Below are 24,221 nucleotides of genomic sequence, written 5' to 3'. Positions count from 1 at the left end.
TTGCTTAATGGGATAAGTATGCAAGAATGAGGGAAACAGCAGGCTATAATAGATGCTTAGTCTCTCCAGCAATACATACATATAAGCTCACACATAAACCACTATATGGAGGGAGGCGGGGTGGGAAAATCAGAACCAGGCAGCATTAATCATAATTCTGGTGCTCGGGAACAAAGACAGAATTACCAAGGATGTCTCAATACAGCAATTGACAGTAATGCAATGAAGATGGTTGGTGAACTTCAAAGAGGAACTGTATGCTCCTCATCCTTTTGTGATTACATCCCTCCCTTTCTGTCTTCAGTATTGACTTCCATTCTGTGCTTATCTCCCCCCACTCCTCCAGTGTTGTACCATGGTTTGGCTTACCTCTTCTAGTCATTTGGAAAACTCTGCCTTACACACACATCACATCAAGAGTGTACCTACAGCACTCAGTACATTATCACGTTAACTAACATGGCTCCATCTGATGAAATCTTGGGATATGTATGAAGTACTTGAAATTCTCTGCAACAATGGCCTAGTCCATTTCCTCAAACTACAGCAGCATAGTATTCTGAGTTGTTGTTAGCTGCCTTCAGGTCAGCTTCAATCCATGGTGACCCAAAGAATGAGACATCTCTAAGACACCCCCTTCTCAGCTGCTCTGCCCAAGTCCTGCAGAGTTAGGGCTGTGACTTTCTTGATTCAATCTATCCAGCTGTAATATGTCACCAAGCTTTGAACCCCAGAATTCCTTGGGATGGATCCATAGTGGTCAACGTAGTATCAAAGTGATATCATAACTCTATATTACCTTGGTCAGGATATAGAAGTCGGCACCCATGCGGCTGCTTGGCATGCTGGGCTTTGAGGGACAAAAGCTCATGAAACAGTTGCCATGCCTTCTCTACCGAGCTTAGAAAAGGGTGGTGGGATAGTGGGAAAACAACTAATAATTTTCAGGAGTGGTGGGATAATTTTTTCTAATTCTGAATTAATTTCATAATTTCATATAATTAATTTCAGCTACTAAATGTTGAGTGGGAGGCAAATCTATATTTCATTTGGACACAGATTTCCATACACACTGAATTTTCAATCCTTTGCATGCCTACTCACTGAGTCTTCTGAGGTGTACATGACTGCAGTGGTTCATTTCTCACTTAGGTTTGTCCCCATTACTTTTATTCATGTTAAACCTTATAGACATCTTCTGGGTTGCTAGCCATGCAAATAGGGTTTAAGTGAGAGTCAGAATTGGTAGAATGGTTCCTTCCTTCCTTCCTTCCTTCCTTCCTTCCTTCCTTCCTTTTTCTGGCTAAATTTTGGAGATGGGGAAGTGGTAATCTTGGAATTGTCTCCCAGGTGGAAGGTTTGAAGTTCCTCAAACATGTTTCCATTATTCGTCACCTTCTCAGCTTTTTCAGGGTGCCTCTCCCATTCATACAACAGGGTTCAGGTGAACAAAATGGACAGGTACACTCACAGGCCTGGTGGAGACAATGGTGGATGGTCAGTTCCATGTCAGCAAGGCAGTGGATTCATTCTAGATTTCAATGCAAATTTAAAAGGAGCTATCGAAGGTGCTGGATTTGTGGGATATAGTTCAGAACCTTAGACAGATCTTTTCAAGTGTGGACTCTGCCATAGAAGCCACCAGCTGTCACTGATTGGAGAATATTGAAAAGGATGGTTGTGTTCACACTGGGAACTTGTGCCAGTCCATTCCAAGGAGGTCTCCAGCTGCTATAACATTGATACTGATAGATACTTGTCATATTAATGGCTAGAATAAGAGTCATCTCCACATTTTCATGGCATGCTCAAGCGAGACAGTGCAGATCTCCTTCCTTTTCCCTAGTCAACCTGTGTTTTTCAGGGATAATGCCAAATCATCTCCTTTGCTGACTTAGATTAAGAAAGTGATGTGTCATCTGCTTTTTTTCTGAGCATGATAATGAGTCATGCCTTCTTCTGTCCTCCCCACACAGTGACTCAGTTGTCTCCTTCAGGAGTATTTAGGAAGAGACCGAGGGAAACAGACCAATGAGTCAGATGGAGAAGGCTGGGGACTGTACAGGAGGTGATGCTTAGTCAGCTACTACCTCATTTTTCAAAGTGGCATTGAGATGTCTTGGCATGTTTCCTGTCTTACGTCTAAGTCTTAAAACAGCTTGTTTCCTGTCTAAAGTCCAGATAGACATACAGAGCTGGCAGGGATCCCAATAACCATATAGTCCAACCTTGGCAGAGCAATGATCTACTACTAAAGCACCCATGACAGATGGCCATCCAAACTCTGTTTAAAGACCCTCCAATAAAGGAGAGTCTACTGCCCTCTGGCACAGTCTACTTCACTGTTTAAAAAGCTGTTATAATCAGGATGTTCTTCTTAAAGTTTAATTGGAATCTCTTTCCTTGCAATTTGGATCCATTGATTTGCTCCCTATCTTCTGGAACAGCAGAAAATAAGCAGATCCCCTCTTCCACATGATAATCCTCCAGATGGCTTATATAATGGGATGACAACTTTTTCTCACATTGCTATAGTACAAGGGGCACTCATGGCTGGTGGCTTCTCTGTCAGTGTGGTGGTGAATCCCCCCTTAATTTTACATTGAACTTTAAAGTAGCTTTCCAAGGCACCAAACCCTATCCCCAAAATAGGCTCATTACTTTGCAAAGCTCATTTAAAGTGTCCCACTGAGATAGAAGCTGTCAGGAACCACTGGCCACATTCTGAATGGAGGCAGAGCAAATGCAAAGGACAAGCAGGAGCTCCATGGACTGACTCACTCCTATTCCTTTCAAGGATTTTGAACCCAGAGCTTAGCAAAGTAGCTAAACCCAGGGGAGCCCTATGAGTATAGTTGAACATGCAGGAATTCATACTCGGACCTTTCAGAGCTAAGCCCTTTTCATGTTCTACCTTGACGTAATAATCTGCTAGATTTCCTCTCTGCATTTCCTTCCAAAATTGCAATGCTTTCCAACCCAATGATGAAGAAATGTGCAAATCTTGCTAATCTCTTATTTCGTAACCAAATAACTGAATATATTTTTCACCTATCTATTGACCAATTTTTCAATGGGAGGAGATTCACTGAGTAACCACCGCACACCCCTTTGAACTTGGGCTTTTTCTCTTCAACTGGTGGAGGGTTTCAGCAACATGAGCCCATTGCCTACCCCATTTTCTAGCTCAGCAGTAACCAAAGACTTCATTTGGGCATTTAGAAATACAGTTTAAGCAGGCAAAGTGACCCAGGAAATGCAAACAGAGCAAATGGAAAACTCTTTGTGTGCATGATGTTTAGTGTCTCACTGGCTGCATCTACATTGCAGAATTAATGCAGTTTGACACCACTTTAACTGACGTGGCACAATGCTGTGGAATTCTGGGATTTGTAGTTTTGAAAGACATTTAGTTCTGGTGCCACAGCAAACTACAAATTCCAGGATCCCATAGGATGGAGCCATGACAGTTAAAGTGGTGCCAAACTGCATTAATTCTGCAGTGAGATGGCAGCCACTCTCTTCAATGCTAGAAATTTGGGAACGGAAGGGAAATTTCATTCGAATTCTTACCGAGCGGCAATGCCATCATTTTGTCTTTCCAACCCCCCAGCTACACTCCAGTTGCCCACCCGCTGTTTTAAAAAATGAATCCTGCATTTCTGTGCTGGTTTGTGCAAAGAGAAATCACAATCCTTCCGCTAGCCTGTTGAAATTAGAGGAGAAAATTGCAGGCAGGTGATCCATAATTCCAACCAGAGGGGAAATGTCTGCACAGGGAAAAGAAAGAAAGAAAGATGCAGTGGGATCTTTAAATTTGTTGTGGGGCCAGAAATTACACATATCCACTAAGGTGGGCACACCGGATTTAAAAAAGAAAAAGGGGGGAAAATTAAGTAGCCCAGGGAAATCATCAAGGGAGCTTGCATTTGTTGAAGTCAAATAATCACCTGCCAGACCTCAGGAAGGATTTATAGTCTCCGAGCAGCAGGTTTTTAACTGCATTTGCACTGATTTGGTTCTGGGAGACGTGGCTTGCTTAGCATTATCGATTCCTCTTGACTTATCTGCTCCAGTCAGTGCTGTTGACCCTGGCTGGCACACAGTCAGAACAGCCGGACCCTCCTGCAATGTCCTTCTCCTGAGTCAATTCCTGCTCCCTCCCTCCCCAGTCCGCCTCAATAGACATCTTTTGTTCTTCTTCCTAGTGATCATTCATCCAATGCCTCAGAGAATTGGCTGGGTGTGTCCCAGTCTGGCTTGTCGTCTTGGTCCTGTGGTTTTCATTAAGCGCTCCCTTTTTTGGGATAGCCAATTCCCTGCTCCCCATTCTGCACAAATCTAAATCAGAACAAACTCCACCTGCACACACACACACACACACACACACACACGTATACATATATACACATACACACAAAAACTGCTTTTGTCCTACTGAAAATTTTGTCCAGTGCTTTCCCCTCAACCAGCATAGCATTGGTCAGACATTTAGGCAGCGAACTGTAAAGGAAAGGTGTACCTTTCCTTTAAAAAGCAAGACCCATATTGTGCAGAATGCAAGACATTCTGGGTTGGTTAGTAGCACAATAGTAAACAAAGGGTGCAACAAGCCAGCAGTGGCGCATAAAAACTAACAAACAAAGGATCATATCTTCACCAGTTTTATTCTCTCACGTAAGAAAGAATATTTGGGTTCCCCCTTCCTGCTGAGTGGAAACATGAGAATTTTCCTACTTATGTATCAATGGCACTACAGAATTTTTTGACAATACAGACCTTTTTTTCTGTTTAAAAATACATTTTTAAATACAAAAATGATTACTTTCTTCAAAACCTCCAGAACTGAACACAAGACTTCAGATGAGGCCTGACAAATGCAGAATTCAATCAGCCCTTGGTATCCACTGATTTTTTTATCCACAGATTCAAGCATCCATATATCCCCCAAGCAAACCTTTGTTTGTTTGTTTGTCATTTTATATAAGGGACACCATTTTACTATGCCATTGTATTTAATGGGCCTTGAGCATCCACAGATTTTGGTATCCACAGGGGGTCCTGGAACCAAACCCCAGTGGATACCAAGCACCCAGTGTATAGTGGGACAATTACTTCCCTTAACTTGAAATCTATGCTTCTGTTAATGCAGGCTAAAATAGCATTCACCCTCTTTGCTGCAGCATCACACTGCTGACTCAGGTTCATCTTATGATCAACAATAATCCCAAGGTCCTCTCTGTATGCAGTACATCTGAGCCATGTATCCCCCATCCTATGCTGTTCATTTGTTTTTTGTGGCTTAAGTCTAGCATTTTGCATTTGTCTCTATTGAATTTCTTTTTATTCATTTCTGCCAAATTTTCTAGTTTATCAAAGTCCTTTTGGATTCCGTTCATATCTTCGAATATGTTGAACTATCTACGGAAACAGGAACAAAATTAAAATGCTCAGCTTCCAGAATCCTCTGACCATTTATGAAGCTGGCTGGGATTTCTGCAAGTTCAAATCCAAAACCCCAGAGGACCAGTGTTTGTAAGCCACTGCCCTGAAGCAGCCTAATGGAACCTGGTGCCCTCCAGATGTGTTGGAATACAACTCCCATTATCCTTGGCTCTGGCGTTAGTGTCTAACACCTCTAGAGGATGCCAGGTTGGGGAATTATTTTCGAAAGCTTTATATAAAATTGAAAATATTTATTATTAAGTGTATGCACATGTGTATGTGTAATAAATAAACGTAAGCACATCTTCACACATTAAGAAAGAGCTTTGTAGTCTTACAAACTGGGAAGCCCTACTTTTTGGCTCTCTTGCTTTTGACTTCTCACTTCACATCTGTATTTTTTACTAATTAATACGAAAAATAGGAGGGAAAACTGATTTAAACCAACATCAGAGTCCTCTTCCATTTAGCTGGCTTCATTCCACTGGCCAAAATGGAGCCTTTTCTGATTAATACTTTTGTGGCCCTGCAGACGCAGTTCATTGGTGAGGGGCAGTCTTTCTGTTTTCTGCTTCCTTATTGCTTTTCTTCACTAACGTGGTTTTCCTTTAATCTCATTTAAGCCAATCGCAATGAGTCTAGTGTACAGAATAGGAAATGCTGGCAAGAATTTGTTATTGCGAATGGGAGTTGGGGAAAAATAACATTTATGAGATAGAGAGAAAAAGAGAGAGACATTGGAAGTGGGGGGAGTTGAGAAACCTGCAATGGATGCATTTGTTATTAATATAGTCTGGCTCCCCCTCCTGGTACTATACAGAACTGACGGAGATTACTATTACCTTGCTACTAGGACAAATCAAGCTACACAGACTGAAGGATCCCCAGGGCAGACTTTGGCTGGACAAAAACCAATGTGAACCAGAAAAGGGAAAAAGGTATAGAAAAAGGCAAGACAGGTTTGAAGCATGTCTTGACCCTAAAAGATAGCACTGTTATAGCACTATTATTCCACTTTAATTACTGTAGCTGCTTCCTGTGGAATCCTGGGATTTGGAGTTTAGGGAAGGAGATTTAGATTTCTTACCCAGAGGGCTCTTCTTCTTGTTGTTTTGTACTTTCAAGTCATTTCCAACTTGGCGAGCCTAAGGTGAACCTGTCATTGAGTTTTCTTGGCAAGATTTTCTTTGGAGGTGGTTTGTCATTGCCTCTCCCTGAGGCTGAGAGAGTGTGACTTGCCCAAAGTCACCCATTGGGTTTCATGGCTGAGTGGGGGAATCGAACTCTGGTCTCCAGAGTCCTAGGCCAACACTCAAACCACATCACCATGCTGGTTTTCTAAACTACAAACCTCAGAAATCTATAGGAGGCAGCCATAGCATTTAATGGGGAACATAAGCACTATAACAGTGTTGTTTGATATTTACCATAGTGTAGTAGTAGTATTTGTGTGTCTTCAAGTCATTTCTGACTTATATGGTGACCCTCAAACAATGCTATCATAGAGATTTGCTCAGACAGGGTTTCTCTTTACATTCGTCTTCTCTTTCAGTGGTTCCAAAAGTTTGGTTCTCTAGATGATTTTGACTCCTAGAATTCTGGACAGTTGGCCAACTTAAGTCATCTGGGTCCCTAGTCCAAAATACCTGGAGGACCAAAGTTTCAGAACCACTGCTTTACAGCATCATCATCATTAGGAGTACTAGGTATTGTGAACTTGCAAATCATTTCCAGTTTATGGTGAACCGAAAGCTAGCCTAGTCCAGATCTTTCTTTCTTTTGTTCAGAGAAGGTTTGCCTTTGCCTTTCTTTGAGACGGAGAGAGTGTGATTTAGCCAAGGCCACCCCTCTCAGTGGAAGCCCTAATTTACCCTAGGAGCCCTTGTTTGATTGCCATAGCCAAACTGGAAAGGGCTCCTGTGTCTTTAAGGGTTGTATAGAAGAGGGGATTTCAGCAGGTGTTGCTTGCTACCTGGTTGGGTGACACCTGCTGAAATTCCCTCTTTGACAGTTAGCACTATATAGTGGTATCAGTGTTAGACCTGGACACAAGGAGATCAGTTGGCTGATGTTGACTATGCGTAGAATGGAAACTCTAGAATAAAGGAAAGTGATGTGTGTGCCATTGAAGATACTGGAAATGGACCCCAAATGGTGAGGGCATTTTGGATTATCAGCATCATCATTATTTCTTACTTATGTCTTTCTATAAACTCCAAGCACAAACCGGATCACATCACCACAACCTAGGGAGCACTTGTTATTATTTAAAGTCGATTAAACATATACCAAAAGAATAGTCTGTTCTTTATGCAGCCAAAACAGCATCACCTTCTCAAAAGAGGGAAGTATATCAATAGCCCTGCAGGAACCCATAGTTCTGCAAAAGGTAAAAGAAAAAATATTTAGGTGGGGAGAGGACCCAGAATTTCTCAATGAGGAGTGAGTATCTCGGTGGTTAGAGAAGGCCAAGAAATTGTTAAAGAGGGCTCTAGAAACTGGGTGTGGGGTAGATCAGAGTCTCAGAAAACAGAAGGAATGGGATGAATGGGAAGTGCTCCATACGATAACATTTTGTTGAAGGTCCCAGATACATCATTCCTAACATGCTCACAACTATTGATTGGAAGTGTATGTAGATTTTATGCATTTTGGGGAGGTGTCCCCCCCCTGTTTTTACGGTTCACATTCCTAAAACTACAATCGTAATCTTTCTCATATGGACTGTTTAAATGTGCAAAGGAGGCACAGAGGAGCAAGAATGGGGCGAGAGACATCAGATTTTATCATTTCTTTTTCTCAATATTGTGGCCCCATCTCCCCCCTCCCCAAAAAGGATTTGTTTGAGCTTCCTAGTCAAAAGATTTCAAAGCCCCCGGAACCTACTTGGGTCCCTAAAGGATCAATTGACCTCCAACACAGCCTTTAATGTCTGCCGCGCCTCCCGAAAGAGAGACAATCCTGTGCCCTGCACAACACTAGAAGAAGGGAGGATGCTGTCAGGAGGGCGCGAGGAAGACCTTTCCTGTGCAGTGAAAGGAAAAGACGCCGTCTGGTACCATGGCAATGGAGCAGGGATTACACTGCGGCGGAAAATAGGTTTCTTTGATATTATTCCAGTGCGTTTCTTCTCCAGCAGTAGCTAAGAGATGCTGTCACTGAGCCTGATGAGAGGCCCATTGCAAGGAAAAAGGGAGACACTGAAAAGAGCAGGGAGCCACTGTGTGCAGGCTGTCCTGCAGGATGAAAAATAAGGCTGCTTTGCAAATGTTTAGGATGCAGAACTAGTAAGGCAGGTGCTTTTTAAGGACTGGGTGTTCATTCTTCCAATTCCAAGTGAAAGATCCTTTTTGCAGAACAAACCTCTCCTTGAAATCCTGGGTTCAGGGGCTTGGTTGCATTTACTCTGTGCCAGTGGAGGTGGCTCTTTGAACATGCTCAGAGGAACTCTTCCCCCTTGTTTTAGTTATGCAACCATCCTGTCCACCTGATTAGGAATATAGCTTTGCTTCTTGGAGGGGAGGGATTCTTCCATTTGCCTCTGTCTCTTTTCAGCCTTTTTCTTTGCCTCTCCTTATGGCGACCCTAAGGCAAACCTATCCTGGGATTTCCTTGGCAATATTGGTTCAGAGGAGGTTTGCCATTGCCTTCTCCTGAGGCTGAGAGAGTGTGACCTGCCCAAGGTTATCCAGTGGGTTTCATGCCTGAGTTGGGAATGAACCCTGGTTTCAGAGTCATGTTGGAAGGGAAGTCTAATGCTTTGCTCATTTTGTTCACAAAGGAAGTCATGACTAAATTTAGAAACTTCTGCAGAAAGTATTTAAAAATCGAAGGGTTTTTAAAGAGGATTCACAGGTGTAGGCTTCTTCGGCACAAAACCTGTGGTATATTTTCTGAAAACAGCATTTTCTTGTGCAGGAAAACAAGTTTCTTTTATGCAGAAAAATCCTGTTTCTTGAATAGAAAACACTGTGCAAAAAAGTAGAGAGATTTTTTTTTAATTATTTTGGGCAAAGACAGTAGAGATAGAGTTGCCAGAATGAAAACTGGAGAGGATCCCGTGACCTTTAACCATTGTATAGAAGAGGGATTTCAGCAGGTGTTTGCTTTTACCTGGTTGTTCATAAGCAACCCCTGCTGAAATTTCCCTCTTATTTTTGTTGGTTGCCATCATGTTAACTTTGACTCATGGTGACCCATGAATAAGAGACCTCCAAGTCACCCTGTTTATCAACAGTCTTGTTCAGGTCTTGCAAGGTCTGAGGTTTCCTTGGTTGAGTCTAACCACCTGTTATCCATTCTTCTATTTTTCTTGCAGCCTTCTACCTTGCCAAGTATTATTGTCTTTTCATGAAGATGTCCAAATGCAACCTACGGTGTCGATACAATCTGGTATAAGCATATTCTAACGGGGTTGAGATGGCCATGGTCGCCTTGGTCGATGATCTCCGTCTGGGCACGACAGGGGGAAGCGTGTCCCTGTTGGTGCTCTTGTGACATCTCAGCAGCTTTCGATACCATAGACCATGGAATCCTTCTGGGAGCGCTGGCAGAGGTGGGAATCGGGGGCACTGCCGCTCCAGTGGTTCCGATGCTACCTCTCTGGGAGGTTTCCAGATGGTGGCAGATGGAGAGACGTGTGCTCGGATAAGAGGGACCCTTACATCTGGGGCCCTCAGGAGCCATTCTGTCTCCCATGCTTTTCAACATTAACATGAAACCGCTGGGAGAGATCATCCGGAGACATGGGGCGCGGGGTTATCAGTATGGGAGACACCCAAATAGTCTTCTCTATGTCTCCGACTGATGCAGTGACTAGGGATGGATCTCTCCCTCTCGTGGCATGCCTGGAGTCAGTAATGGGCGGATGGAGGGAAAACTGACTCAGTCTGTACCAGAGAAAACGGAGGTGCTCGTGATAGGTTCTCTGGCCCAGGGATGGCGGTGGTTCCACCTGTCCTGAACGGGATCACTGCCGTAAAGGACTCAGTACCAGTCTGGGGGTGCTTCTTGACTCGTCGCTCCACCTTACATCTCGGTGGATTCGACTGTCAGAAGCACCTGTCATCAGCTTCGGCTGATTCGCCAGCTGCGTCCCTACCTGGGCCAGAGGGACCTTGAAATGGGTGGACATGCTCTGGAACCTCTTCGATTGGATTTCTGCAACCCTTGTACAACCGGAAGTTACAACTGGTACAGAACATGGCAGCAAGACTGGTCACTGGCATAACCCAGGGCCAGTCACATAACACCTGTACTTAAAGATCTGCATTGGCTGCCTATTCGCTTCCGGGCGCAATACAAGGTGTTGGTTATAACCATAAAGCCCTACATGGCTTGGGCCCAGGATACCTTGAGGACCGCCTCTTCCCAACAATCCGCCCCCGCACACTCAGAACATCTGGGCAGCAGCTACTGAGGGTCCCTGGGGCAAGACTAGCCTCTACATGGAGGAGGACGTTACCATCGCGGCCCGACCCTCTGGAATACGCTGCCCATAGAGTCCGCTTGGCCACCTCCCGTGGCCCAGTTCAGGAAGGAACTAAAAACCTTCCTGTCAAGTTAGTATTCCCCGATATAAGCTCCAAGTTAGTCCCCCCCCCCCGACAGCAGTGGCAAGCTGGCCAGAATGTATTTTAATGTAGATTTTATGTATTTTATTATTGTACTTTGTGTATGCTTAGTGTGTTGTCCACCGCCCTAGGCAAGAAGGGCAGTATAAAAATAAAACTATTATTATTATTATTATATTATTATTATTATTATTAATTGTCTTACATATTATGCACAGGGATGAACAGGTAAGGTAAGGCTGGGACACAAACAAAGCACACAGGCAAGTGGCACAAAGCAAAATCCATCCCCCTTGACCCTAAGCCAGCCTTATCCTCATCAGTGCTTTCAGCTTTCCTTGGACATTTAGGATGCCAAACAATCTTGCTTGTTTATTCTAGGAATATCAGTTTACTTTTCTTTATACTAATCTCAGAGTGTACAGTCAAAACAAATACCAAACCTCTGTCCTGTTCCGACACTCGAAATAGCCTGAGTGCACACGTTGTTGTCCAGTTGTTGAACAAACAGGGCAAGGGGAGAAGCTGGTTCACACAGCGTTTTGGCATGACTTGGAACAAACTGTGTAGGCGGTGCAAATCATCAGGCATATCAGTGGTGGAGATCACTGAAAACTAGATTAGGCAAGTTGCAAAAGATGTTCCGTGAAGATCTGTCTAAGGAAGGATGATGTGGGGGTGTCACTAGTGGTGCGGACATATCAGAGGGGGATGCCACCCGTGCACTGGTGGGAAGGAGTGCCATTCACGTCTGGTGACATTGCTGCGGCCCGATAGGCAAGGTCTAGTATAGAGATGAGTGATAAGACTCAAGTGCAGGGAATCAAATGCTCTATGTCCTAGGAAAGGGGGAGCTTCATTTCAGGTGCCATCAGCTGCAGACAAAAATATCCAGACTCATACTTTCATCTAGGGAATGTTTCTTTGTTGCCATAGCAACTGCATAGAGGCTGTATATGTTTGGATTCCATTTGGATGGACTTTTAACACATTTTCTTAAAAACGATCAATTAGCAAAAAGGCAGGGAGTCAATAAATTCCTAATAGGGCAACAAAGAAGCACTGGATTCATTTGGAGTTGAGGAACAGAAAGAGGCGAGGGAACAGCCCGAGCTCCATCTTGGAAGGCAGAACACAAAAGGGAGAAATATTGGATTTAAACACAATGTATGTACATGACAAAGCTTTTTGGAACTGGTGGACACAGAAACTAGATCCTGTTAAGTCTCTATGGGGTGGCAACATACCACTAGTGTTACTTTCATGAATGACCTGGAAAGATGATAGCTTTCAGAGAGATAAACATGCTAATCTAGAATATTCTCATGCAAAGAGATCTTGTAGCACCTTTGTGAATACTAGGAGCCAAAGAAGTTGGCAGCATAGGCTCAGATGCATGGAGTCAAAGAGGGTGGCAATGATGATCTTCCAAGGAGTATCCATACTACAATAATATAGTACCAGTATTGATAACATTCTACCTGCCATGTCTGTTTAGAATGCTTCCCCCCAAAAGGTGAGTATGAAGGACCCACAATAAAAATACCCCAAGGGCACATGTGCCCCGCAGGGTTGCCCTTTGTCCACTTTTGCATTCATGTATGCCTATTCACATTAACTACAGCGTGTTGTGTGTAACATCTTGAAAATGTAAGCAGTGGTTTTCTTGTGCATGTTGTCGAGCATGGACATGTTGCCAAATTAATGCTTTGTTTTTGCTGGATGTATCACAAACTCAAACTGCTATGGACTTTCAGCTGCAAAAGTCACTGCATTCTGGTTGTTGGATCCAGGAGGGGCAGTATCAGAAATTTTTTTTTTTTTCAGGCAGAAGTTTTTCATATCTCTAGCGCAAGTGCCTAGTTCAAGAAAGTTGATAATAATATATTGCATCCCTTCACACACATGCCCCAGACAAAAACACACATGAAGTTATGTGGCAATAGAGTGGCACAGAGGAGTAGTGAAAAATTGGTGAACAAGTATGCATCACCCTCGCGCTGGACAGAATGATGTTGGATGTGTCAATTAAAAGCAGTACAGGTTGCATCTCCCATATCTGAAATGCTTGGGACCATAAGTGTTTTTGGATTTTGGGGGATTTGGGAATATTTGTTTATATATAAAAGATAACCACCAGAGCTAAATTCATTGTGTGTTCATATACACTTCTAAACAGAGCCTGAAGGTAATTGTATACATAAACATTGAGCTGAAGTGGGTGGAAAGTGGAAAGATCTGAGAGGAGAGACATAGCTTAACTCCACTTGGGGAATTTTACACTATCCGCTGCAATACAGGATTTTGGCTGCACTGTTCAAACTTCTTTTTCTGATGTGAAGGAACCCATGATGAGTGACACCATCAGTCTCTCTCTCGATCTCTCTTTGACAGATGCAAAAATCAGTGGCTTATGGCGGTCAGAGTAGATTGTGATCTGCCCCATTTGTTCGTCTTAAGCCCCAATAATTAACAAGGATCGTGACTACCACCACGTTAAATAGAGTTAAGTGAATTAACCCAGTGTGGTTTTGGCAGCCCACAGTCTCAGACAGTTTCGGTATGCCAGGAAGTGTGTTTTTGAACACATGTGCATGCGCATTATCTCTCATTATCAATTATGACAGACTCCTCGCTCTCAACATTTTAATTAGCCCTCATTTGCTTAGCAGCACTGTTTTTTTCAAAATATTAACAATAAGATCAACTGGTGGAAGCTACATGATTCAAGAGTAATTGCAATGCATAATTCTGATGCTGGCCTCAACCGCTTAGAGCATAGTAACTACTGGGGCGGAGATCATTGGCTTAACTATTGGAATGACACTTCTTAACTTTTTAACTATATAATTTTTACTGAAATCCCTAATAATTAATCACAGCAGAACCTGAGAACGAAAGCGCGTGTGTCCGGGTGCACTCCAGTGACATCATCAGTGTGCGCCTGGAACATTCACCACAATTCAGACATCAATACAAGTTTCAGTCAATTGTAAATTGGAACTCATGATTGATTAAGTAGCTGAATTTGTGTGGTGAATTGGGAACCAGCTGAATAATATAAATGAATATGTGAATGATTAGATGAGGAAAATGGAGCTTCTTCTTCGTGAGGCCGCCCATGGCGCACCTGCGACATCATAACAGCCAGCCGAGACCCATCTGGACGCTATGCCTCCAAGAGTACATGGCGGCAGCCGTGTGGAACAGCCACCGCCATTTGTCACAGACTGAGTCCGTGATAGGGTTTTTTAAAAATGGGACGTCCTGAGGACGTCCGAAATGGCGGTCTATAACCCGCCTGTATTGCTTTTTAAATTGCTTTTTATTATTTTCAACTGAATATTTTTAAATAATGTGTTTAGTGTTATGAACAGTTTAATTCTATGTTAAGGCTTATGTTAGTGTGTTTTAGACTGTATTGTATGTATTCTAATTTTTTAAAGATACCTTGAGTTTCCTATTTTTGAGGAGGGAGGGAGATACAAATTAATTTAATAACAACAGTAACAGCACTCTACAACCATGATACAATAATAGTTGGTTAAAGTGGAATATTGTTTCAGGATCAGGAAAAAAATGGCAGGCTTGTCAGAATCCCAGATCATAGAGTTGGAAGAGACAACATTTAATCCACGTTATAAATCCATTCTGCTCTAGTAGAATTGGTTTTCCAGCAGTGAGCATTTTGTATTTATCTATTTTTTCCGTGCTATTCCCCCCCCCTTGCGCTTTATTCCATGTTTAAGAGTATCAGTCAACTTTCAGCATGTCCTAAGACTACAAAATCATAACACAGTGAAACTGTTACCAATCATAAGTGGCACAGGGCAATAACTTCGCAGTGAACTACAGGTTATATGGAAAGAAATGCTGCAGTAATGGAATTAAAAAGATATGAATACAGATGACTTTGCAGCAGATATTTAATAGTTTGTGGCCAGGGGGAAAACCCCAGATATCAACAAAGAATTATAAGCCATCAATAATAGTGTATTCATTACACCTTTGGATTCTGCCTCTGTCTTTTTTTAGGCAAATAGCTCTTGACCACCTAGGGTTATTGTCTTTTGATGTGCGCCATCATTTTCTGGGCAAATAAGCAATCATGCCATCCTTTATGGCTCATATTCTTTCATGCGCTTGGCCAGATAAGGAGTCTACATATACCAAGCGATATCCATGTTCCTTTGGTTGTGTACAATTAGATGGCCTCCAGGGATTGACAAGCACCTGATGCCCACACTAAATGATTTGGCAGCTTTCCAAAACCGGCAATCCACCTCCTTGTGATTTGGAGACTCTTCCGGGTTCTTTCTGCATGCTTGCCAATGTCATGGAGAGCACAAGCGCCAGAGTGTTCCAAGTCTTCACGCAGAGTGGAAAAGTTTTCTCGTTGTTATGCGCTTGATCTTGACATGGCATGAGGTTGCCTGGGAAGTTCTATCAGGCACTGTGCCATTGGAAAGGCTGAGAATACAGGAGGCACAACATGAGTGTTGAGACACAAAAAGCAAAATAAAAACCACCACCCATTCCATTTTGGTGAAGGAGATCAGAATATCATACCAGAGTTCAAGTGTCTTTTGCTGAATTGAAGTTGACACAATACACCACAATGTTGTTTGAGTAGGCTGGTGTTTCCGACCCTCCACAAGTAAATCAGTAGCAAAACAAACCAGAGCCATCCATGGCAATCTAGTCATTGCCCTGTACCTCCCCCACTCTCTGGGTGTGTGCCGACATCCATATGAGTTTGAAAAGGGAATCTGTAGTTCTAGATAGCTGTCATCCAGTTGTAGAGACGGCTAACAACGGGTGTAGCGGAGTCAGGGTTTACAAATGGGTTCCCTTAGGGTTGCATAAGTCAGAAATGACTTGAAGGAAAACAGCAGCAACAACAAGATGTCTCGTCCATCTTCTTGTTCTCGTTTCTCCCTTTTTAAGTGTAGCTGCAATCCCAACAGTAACTGGGAGGGAATGGATTTTTTCCAGAAACAGCAGTCTCAGCTTGGTGAGGAAAGAAATGAGGGTATGATCAGCAACATACTTTATCATCTGAACTGCCTCCCTTCGTTTTTTTGTTTTTGTGGGGGTTTTGAGCTAGAGTCTCTGAAGATGCCAGCCACAGATGCTGCGAAACGTCAAGATAAAACTCTTTTAGAGCATGGCCACATAGCAGAGACATAGCCAAGGAGGGGGTCCGTGGGTCCCAGCCCCCCCCTTCCATAGATACAATGAATGGCGCTTGCTGTTGTGCCGATGTACCCAAGCCCCATTATAATGGTGGCACTTAGTCTGGACCCCCCTTCCTAAAACTTGGCTACACCCTGCACAGACCCCCCAAACCCCACAAAAAACTATAGATGACAGCCATGGAAGCGTCCATCTCTCCTTATCCTCTACTGAGAACAGCAGCAGAGGTTCCTCCCAGGGCTTGACAGCTACGTGGTGGTTTTGATGAAACAAAGAGAATAGCTCCCCCTGTGTCCCACTAAGAGAGTGCATGCACATAAGTCTATGCTCGAATGTATGTATGTCGCTAGTAAGATCCCTCTTGTGTGCTGGGTAGAGGGGCGAGGTACTCTGAGTAACATTCTTTTAGGGAGGATTGGTTTGCTAAATCTAGACCAGTAGTTCCCCCAAGCTTGATCCTCTAGATGTTTTGGACTTCACCTTCCAGAATTCCTGACTGTCCATCAGTTTGGCTAGGGGCTTCGGGGGACGAAGTCCAAACACCTGGAGAACTAAAGTTTGGGAAGTTTGGCCTGGTTCAGAGCAAATGGGGACTCTTTTTTACTCTGGAGAATCACCCTGGAATGCGGATTGGACCTAGTTTCACCCCATTTTGACCCTGTGCATCACTAAGCAGGTCAGTGTGGGAATGAGGCTGGAATATTTATTTTCCTCCATGTGACCACAACACCTGCAATTCGATTTAATTTTAGGGCACTTCACACCTGCTCAGCATCAGGGGAAAGCAATGGCAAACCTCCTTGAAACAAATCTTGCCATGAGGATCACTGTAAGTCAGAGACCTAGGGTCACTGTAAGTCAGAGACAGATTGAAGGCATGCAACAACAACTATTCTAAGGTTTAAATCTAGTTCCCAGTTTCAGTTAGAGGACACTTTAAATCAATGTGATTTACATAAGTCTTGGTTTGTCATTCAGTGCAACAGGTCTGTTCAAACTGGGACTAGTAAGTGGAATTTATGTCATGGGCGTTTTATGCAAGGCAGTCCCCCCCCCAAAAAACTTTTCCAAAACATAACATTCCAAACATCCAATTAGATGTGGAATAATCTAATTTTGGTGAAGGAAGCACTAGTCCCCTCCACTCACTTGGTTTTCTGTACTATTTGACATGAATGGTGCTACATACAAAGAGAAACCCCTTTGGTTACAGAGAAATTTTATGCAGATATACAAATTTTCCCCAAATTTGAAACTTTGAAATTCAGTTTTAAATCTGAATCTTGTTTTCCTTTTAAAAGAAAGTGAAACCCTTTTCTTTTAAAGCGACAGTTTCTTGTTTCTTACATGCCTTTCAGTCCCTACAGCCAGTTCTTCCATTCCCAGAGAAAGTTTGTGCAAAGTTCAAAATAATCCCACCACTTTACCACACAAATACTCTCCTTTGGTAAGGCCTAGATAGAGCCATGATTGTTTCCATGGCTCCGCAGCTGAGTCAAATGGCTTATTTTGGTTGGACAGTTATAAAAGACTATGTTTTGTCAATCTATCTTCTTGAAAAAAAATCAGCTACAGACTTGTTAGCTGGGCTTATTTTTGTTTGGTTTCGCTTAAGAGTGCACATTCATCAGGGTAAGGGCATTGCAGTCTTAGCCATAAAGTTCCTCCTGCCCTCATTTATTTAGACATGTTGCTGGCCCGTTAATTGTGAAAGAAATGCCTTGAGATTATATAGGGAACATTGACTCTCTGTCAATGGAAGGATGCAGTTTTGGAAAAATGGGGTTAAACCTCATGGAAACCAACAGCACATGGGAAGAAAAACAGATTTTTCACCAGTATGTGAGAAAGCAAGGGCATTTTTAGCCTAATGGCACTTAATGCTACCATTTGTTTAGTATTAATTTATATACTGTCTTTACTGGGATGTAAGTGGCTTCTAGCATAATTTTTTGTAGGAATTCTACTAAAAATAAAATAAATGATGCTTAATAAAAATGCAAAATATGCTATTAGAACACCGACTAAAACCATTTATACATTTTGCATGAACAGTAAATAACTATACACTCCTTAAAAACTAGCACTAAGCTATCATCTATCTATCTATCTATCTATCTATCCATCCATCCATCCTCTGGTCATAAGAGGTGGTTGGTAATTGAAGGCCAGTCTGAATATAAAAGTCTTTGCCAGCTAACAGAAGGACAACAGGGAGAAATCCAAACTACCCTCCCTTGGAATGGAATTCTTTAATGTGGGAAGAGCCACCAAGAAAGCCCTCTCTTGTGCCCTCACCAAATGTACATCTGGATACAATGGGGCTGAAGGACCCTGAAGATCTCAAAAGTTCAGGCAGATGTATATAGGAGTTTAGGATCTTTCAGACTCAAGTTGTGTATGACTATCTAAGTCAGAAACAACTATTTGAGTTGCACTTGGAAACTGACTGGTAGCCAGTGCAACTGTTGTAACAGGGAAGTCATATGGTCCTGGCAACCAGCTCAGGTCAGCAACATTTTGGACCATCTGTAGTCTCCTAACACTCTTCAAAGAAGACCCTATGTAGAGTGTGTTGTGTGCATCACTGTGGCCACTAGCAAATATCCATGCAACACTATAAAAGATGGAAAAGACACTGATCTTGCTGAATAGTTGTATTGTTTTCATAGTGCTGGGTGCCCTTTTGTTGCCTTGGTTGTGGTTTCCTAGTGGTGTTTTCTTGTCGCCTCCTCCTCTTCCCTCTTCTTGACTTCCTTTTTTCCAGATTGACTTGATTCTCTCAGGTTTCAGTACTCTCTTCACTACATTTTCCACAGCCATGCAACAAAATGCAGAGTGATATTTATGCCTGCAAAATACACTGCCCTAAACTAAACAAGATGCTTGTAATTACTGGAAGCCCCACAAGCCTAGTTTCTTAACATTTCTATTGCAAATGAATAAGAAATGGTCACAAGAATGTGGAATTTACCATACAGTAGATAGGATATTAGTCCCTCTATCCCACTATTTCTCTTTCTTGTCCCTTCTTGGACATCCATCCAAGTACTAAACAAGTACAGCACTTTCCTAGACATGTCTGGTAGGAATACAGGAAAGGCCTTCTTGGTGGTTGCTCCCAGGATTTAGAACTACTTTTCAATGAGCGAAAACTTTTCTATCCTGAAATGCTTTTAGGAGCTGACTGCAAGGGCTTTCAAAGCGTACAGTATTATGGAAGAGAGGCAGTATGGTGCAATGTTTCAAGCCTTGTATTGCTACTGGAGACTAGGGTTTGAATCCCTACTCAGCAGTGGGAACCTACTCAGTGACCTTGGGCAAGTCACACTTTCGCAGCCTTAGGAGAAGGCAAGGACAAATCCCCTCTAAGCAAATATTGCCAAGAAACCCCTGCGATTGATTCACCTTAGGGTCACCCTAAGTTGGAAACAAACTGGAAGGCACAGAACGTCAACATGATTTTACTGACTTTTATCTTTTGTCTATAATGGATTTTTGGATGTTATTTATGCCTTTGTAAATGTGTTTAAACATACTTGTTTTAATTTTTGTATACTGTTTTGAGTCCCACTTTTTGGGAAAAGGTGAGTTAATAACAATAATCATGACCCCCCCCCCACCGCCAGACCCAGTCCTGCTGAGTTTCCAAAATGAGGTGTGTTTGGGGTGTTTCATCATTTTTCTATGGGTTGTCTGCTAAAATCTCTGCTACAAGGGTTGCATGTGGTTTCTTTTTGGGAACCTGTTTACACTTCTGCTGTACAAAGAAGTTTCAGACAGACAGTCAAATGCCAGCATTCATCACCGTTCTGGTTCACACAGGTAAATGATGATGAAAATTGACTGTGAAGAAGCAGAAATCTTGATTGCATCTGGATGACTGAAGATCAGCTTGATCCACAAACTGATGCTACATTTCTAGGTATGATTTGGGCAATAAGAACCTGAATCTTGAATTATAGGGAACTGGAAAAGCCTTTTACTTTTGTTCAATCATTATTTCCCAAGAAGTTGATTGGTGGGTTTGCCCCTCTAATTTGAGCCCTGGACAATTCTCTCTCTCTCTCTCTCTCTCTCTCTCTATATATATATATATATATATACACACACACACACACACACACACACACACACACTCCATGGTATCACTATTTGAAGGTTCTTTTCCTACTCATTGATGCATTCATGCATTTAAAAATTAATAATAGATTGTTTACCCAGTAAATCAAAGGAGCCAAACCTCTAACCATTATTATTATTATTATTATTATTATTATTATTATTATTATTATTAACCTTTATTTATGAAGCGCTGTAAATTTACACAGCGCTGTACATACAATCTTTTTAGTTAGACGGTTCCCTGCCCTCGGGCTTACAATCTAAAAAGACATGACACAAAAGGAGAAGGGAGTGGTGGAGGGAAAGAGTAAGAGGTCCAGCAGTTCTTCTCTACCTCCAAGGCCTGGACCAAGGGAGATGGACTGGAGGGAGGGCTTGGGTTCATAATAGATGGTTAATCATTTTCCAGGGAAAATACATACTCTCAAGTAGGATAATGCATATACAGTACATAGCAATACAGAAAATGGTATGATAAACAGACAACAAAAGAACAACAAATAGCAAGCGACAGTTATGCAATGCCTGGGAACGCTACTCTGAACAGGATGGTTTTCAACTCTGTTTTGAAGCTGGTTAAAGAAGTGATGGCTCTTGCTTGTGGGGGAAGAAGGTTCCAGGAGTGAGGGGCAGCGAGTGAAAAGGGGCAGAGGAAATCCTGGGCTGGGAAAGCAGACCTTGACTACCAGAACGGAGGGCCCTGGTGGGAAGGTGAGGAGAAAGAAGATCTGATAAGTAAGGAGGGGCCAGTCCATGGAGGGCTTTGAATGTCAACAGCAGGAGCTTATACTGAATGTGGAAAGGGAGGGGGAGCCAGTGAAGGGATGCCAACACAGGAGAGATGTGGTCAGAGCGGTGGGTGGAAGTGATAATGCGTGCAGCTGAATGCTAGACAGAGATTAAACGATGGAGGTGAGAAAGAGGAAGCCCAGCCAGGAGGACATTACAGTAATCAAGTCATGAGATCACTAGGGCATGGACCAGGATCTTGGCCGTAGAGGCGGAGAGATATGGTCAGATTTTGGCAATATTGTACAAAAGAATCTACAAGCCTTGGCTGTGGTCTGGATCTGAGGGATACATGACAGAGAAGAGTCAAAGATAAAACCAAGACTGTGGGCTTGCTGGACTGGTTGAATTATGAAAACCTAAAAACAATAACAACAATAAAGAAACAAATAAAAGAAGGGGACGTTTACTGTGTAGTGGTAAGAATGATCAACTGTGGATTGGGAGATCCAGATTCAAGTCCCTCACTGATCCATGGAATTCACTGGGGTAGTCACTCTTTCTCAGCCTGATCGTCTTCACAGAGTTATTGTGAGAGTGTAATAGAGAAGAAGAGAGACATATATAACACCGTCTTGAACTTACTGGAAGAGAGGTGGGACAGCAAAGTAGTGAATACGTAACTAAATACGCAAACTCAAACAACTATAGAGGTCAGTAAATCACTCATATGCAAGCAAAGAATAGCAATAAGGTACCATAATACTCACATGAACTTCCTATCTTGTTCAAGTGGGACATTATGCAGGCTAGGCACCAACACAGTAAAGACTCTGCTTCTAATTATCACCATCCCAACAGGATAACCAATGTGGTGTAGTGGTTTGAGGGCTAGACTTGGACACTGGGAGACCAGGGTTCAGCTCTCCACTCGGCCATAAAAACCCACTCCATGACCTTGGGCAAGTCACAGTCTCTCAGCCTCAGAGGATGGCAATGGCAAACCCCCTCCGAAGAAACTTGCCTAGAAAACCCAGTGATAGGGTCACCTTAGGGTCACCATAAATCAGAAACAATTTGAAGGCAAACAACACACACAACAGAGGATAGTAATGGAATGGGAAGCCAGGTGGAAAAGTGGTTTGCACTCAGTTAAATCATAGAATGGAGAGGAGAGGTGGCATCTTTCCCTTCCCTGTAGACTCAAGCAAAAGCAAGCTGCTGCAGTATCTCCTAGATTGTGCCATTTTCACCATGCTGTCATGTTGCTTGGCCCCATGGATCCCAGTGGGTTTTGGCTGTGCATCGTCCAAACAGGACAATGCCAGAATTGGTGGGAAATGGGCCTTTTGGCCCATATAGAGAAGGCCCTAGTGCATGTTATGGTGGACTGTTTGCTCCTTAAGAAACCTATTTCACATTCTGTACATTCTTGATGCCTTGGTATTCCATTCTACATACTCTTCAACGCAGCAATCATTGCCTGCTTCCTAAGGGTAGGAGAGGGTCAAGTACTTTAAAAGCATGTTCTTTCTTATAATGCAACCAGTTATTTTAAGACATTGAAGTTAAGTGTTGTCAAGCTACACTCTGGTGAGCCCTCTTTGTCTCACAAAGAAGGAGGTTGCTACCTCCTGTTTTGGCCTTCCTTCAGACTCTCTGCTCATCTTCAGACTCTTGCTCCAACCTAGGTGGAAGGAATCTAACTTGCTATGGTAAAATGAGGATAGGCGCAAGGTTAAGGTTAACCTAGGTCCATAGGTCAATAGTAGAGCATGCATGTTGCATTCAGAAAGTCCCAGATTTAATCTCTGGCATGTACAAGTAGCACTTCTCTCTGAAGCCCTGGGGAGTAGCTGACATTTGGTGTTGGCCATACTGTGTTAGATAGAGCAATGGTTAGAGTCATATTCCAGTTAGTTCTGAGTAAAAGTAAATCTATTAAATAAATTCTTACAGGAAAATCAGCACCTGGGTAAATCATGTTAATTCAATGGGTCTACTCTAGCCAGGACTACCAGCAGGATTTAGGCCAATTATAAGTCATCTTTGTGTGTTTTTGCACCTTCTGTGTGGTTCTCCAGGCTGCGGTCTGGCAGCTCTTAGGAGCAGATAGATATCAAGTTGTGATTGAAATAATATTTCCCAGGACAGTGATGCCACACACATTCCAATGTTGTCTTCAAAATCTGCCTAAAGCCAGTTTATGAAGTGGAAGGTCACAGTTTGGGCCTATGCACCTGAGAGATTTTGAAGGAAGCAAAAAGTAGTCTGGTAAGACAAACAAAATCAGAATATAGCACAGTGACTTTACGTAAAGGGCCGTTCCTGGCTGGCTGTGTTGTTTTTTGATCGCCCCTCTATCTTTGTGACACCATTGTGTCACCGGAGCCTTCTCTTTCTTCCCTCATTCCATGGCTGAACAGCACCCAGGAGATGCTCCATCTTGTCTTAACCTAATATGATTCTTATCGTGAATGCAGACGCCTAGACAGCATGCGGCTTCATGCAAATATAGCGTCTTGGAGCCTTGGCCAACTATTGATTAGGTATCTGAATTGCTTCCCCTGATAATAGGTCGTAAGATTCAGCCAATAAAATTAGGGGAATGAAAACCTGTCATGGTCATTCGATGCAACGGTGGAGCCAATGGAAAAGAGAAGCTGCATGACTGGATGAGACAAAAGCAAAGGGAGGGGAGGGTGGAAATCTGTCTTAGCAACAGCAGAAAACAACCTTCTCTGTTCTCTAGTGCCACCACCTCCTCCCTGTGTCCCCAGATCAGTGATACTGGAAGATTCCTGCTTATATTTCTTAACATTTTGAACTACCCTGGATCTTAGATGGAATGTGGCATACAAAAAGAGAGAGAGAGATTGAGAAAGAGAAAGCAAACCAACTTGCCTGAGCAGTTCCCCATCCGCTTGATAAAGGTTGTGTTTGTGCATCAGAAGGTCCTTCCCCCACTCCAGGTCATTTGATCTTCAGGTGGAATAAGTAGCTATTGTCTTTGGGTCTTAATCATTCCCTGTGGGCAACTTTGATTGCAAATTAATATTGGCTTCATTTAGGCTGGCCTTTAATATGTCCGTAGTACAGATAAAAGCATTGTTTGAAACCCACTTGAGGTTTATCAGTGGTATTTATTTACCA

The sequence above is a fragment of the Sceloporus undulatus genome, chromosome 6 (genome assembly GCF_019175285.1).
Source record: "Sceloporus undulatus isolate JIND9_A2432 ecotype Alabama chromosome 6, SceUnd_v1.1, whole genome shotgun sequence".
In the NCBI taxonomy this organism is placed as follows: Eukaryota; Metazoa; Chordata; class Lepidosauria; order Squamata; family Phrynosomatidae; genus Sceloporus; species Sceloporus undulatus.
This window is presented reverse-complemented; position numbering follows the sequence as displayed.